The sequence below is a fragment of the Salmo trutta genome, chromosome 31 (assembly GCF_901001165.1).
Source record: "Salmo trutta chromosome 31, fSalTru1.1, whole genome shotgun sequence".
NCBI classification, from domain to species: Eukaryota; Metazoa; Chordata; class Actinopteri; order Salmoniformes; family Salmonidae; genus Salmo; species Salmo trutta.
Window position 1 is genome coordinate 10681096 of NC_042987.1, and position 2560 is coordinate 10683655.

Consider the following 2560-nt stretch of genomic DNA (forward strand, 5'->3'; position numbering starts at 1 on the left):
CTAGCAGTGCTAATTCCTATTTAGTCACCTCCAGCTCTTGTGGAGAGGGATATGAGGGGGAACGGAATGTAGAGATGGGGAATGTGTACTGTAAGGGGACAGGACGACAGGAGGAGTGTTGACTGAGATGCCAAGCATATCTGGTTGACTGTAGAAAATGAAGGCCGTTTGCTTAACCCATGGCCTGTTACGCTTCATTTGCTTCATTTGAGAGAAATAAAGGGAAAGGAGAGTTTTTTTGTGGGGGAGGTCCTTTTAAAACTCACACAATATGGCTTTTGTAAGCATTGTGTATTTCAAACAACTGTGTGTCCTCATTGGTGTTAGTTGTAGAGGAGAAAAACACAACATTTCAGCAGCTACATGGTCCTTCTGTGATATCTACTGTGATTGATGTAAACTCATGCTACTGAAATGCATTGCCCACGTCTAGGCAGCAGCAGCCTCTAGTGGCGTGATATGACATGGCAGAAAATATGTGCAGTGATTTTGAGCCAAGCACAGTCACCCATAGTCTGGCTGACACCAAACTCGAAGTCTTCCTGACTTCAGAGTCTGGAAAGGCTCCTTGATGTTGTAGGCACAAAGTGTTGATAATGAACGGGGCTGTGCTTTTTTTTTACTGATTGGTTCTCCTCTGTGTCTTTCTCACTCAAACACCCACACGGACAAGCACACACAGCCTGTGAGCTCCTCCCGCTTTCAATACAACTAATGTTTTTTCAAATCCAAACATCGAGAGTTCTCAACCCCCTGAATTTTTTTTTTTTTTCCCCCCATTTTAGTTAAAGTAGTGCCATATTGTTTAAACTCATTTATAAAATGAAAAAGGTTCGGTTTTGAATTAGACCATTTGCATTTGTGAATATGAAATTTACCTAGTATTAATAGCAGTTGAATTAAATATACTACATCTTTGTCTGTCAGAATTTCTGAAAATATTGCACCAACAAACTGACTCTTGTCCAGACCAATGTGTCATAGCTCTCCTTCGCTCTGTACCATGAGAGTCGCGTCAACCAGGCGGTCTCCTAGGGTTGCTCATCTTCTTCAGCCAGTGAACTGTTGTTTCTAAATGAATTTACAATTCAATCAGATACAATTTGATTGCATTGATATCTTGACTTGATATAATGTGTGGGACCTACGCCGTTTAAATGTAACCAATAGAAACTCAAGACTTGAATTAATTTGAGTAACTTTTTATTTTGGTCAGCAACTAATATAGAACACGACTGGTCAATGTAAATGGATTTTGGAACAAAAAAATCCCTATTAAAACAACTACCAGAAATTACACTCGACTCTCAAGGAAAGTGAGTTCAGTGATAAAGCAGTAAATAATACTGAATTGTGAAAAAGCAGTAAAAACTTAGATCATGTGCATTATTCAATCACCTTCCATTTAACCCTAATCTTTAACCAGCATCTCAGTATGGGAAACCGAATCACTATTATTTGGTCATGATAATAAACCTGAAATGTAATTCTTACCATTTAATCCTGACCCTCTCAGTCTTTCTGTTTCTCATTAACATACCATTTTCTCCTGCATAAAGCTTTCTCTACTACTTTTTTTTACCTTTGGAAATGTCTGAACTTGTTCTGTATGGCCAGGGAAGCTTCCTTAGTTTCAGAGGCCTCCAGATCGATGTCAACCTCCTCCTGAGTTAAATAAAATGGAAAAAATGAATTAAGCTTTATGCCACATCTTTTTAAGTGCGGACGCATCATACCTTTTTGCTTATCTGAATGTACGGGTTTTATGCACCAACCAAACTTCTGGGAGAGCGTGAAGGTCCCCTTTTGATTACATATTGATGTCACGTATCATTTGTACATTACTATATAAAAAATGTAGGGATTCGTTACATTTGACTGTGTAAAACCTATCAGTACTAGTTATTTATCTGAGAGCGAGTCGGATATATATACACTGAACAAAAATATAAATGCAACAATTTCCAAAAATTTGCTCAAATAAAATAATACATGTTTTCACTTTTTGGTGTAATGTGTGTAGATGGGTGAGAAAAAAAATTCGATTTAATCCATTTTGAATTCAGGCTGTAACACAATAAAATGTTGAATAAATTAAAGGGTAAGAATACTTTCTGAAGGCACTGTAAATATAGATTTTCTGATTAATTAAGAAAGCTTAACTTGGATATGTGTTTTGGGTTGTTGAGTCAATTAGGCCATGCCCATTTCAAGCGTATCCTTGTAAAACATAAAAAGGTATTTCACAATATTTAGGCAAGTTAGCTGGCTAACTCATTGATTCTGCTTTGTAGTAACCCCCTCTCCTCGACCTCCCCATCGCGAAAGGTTATTAAATTGTAATAAATAATAATAATACAAGCTATTATGCGCATCATGATGCCATGTTTATGGACTACAGGTGGGAAACCATTTTCACCCAACTTCACTTATTGTTATGTGTCGGACAAATATGATCGATTACAGAAAGTACTTTAAATATTTAGATTAGATGACACGGTGCATTGCACTGTATAATAAGAACGGTGCATTGTTGTACACACAAACTTCCGGTGAAAAA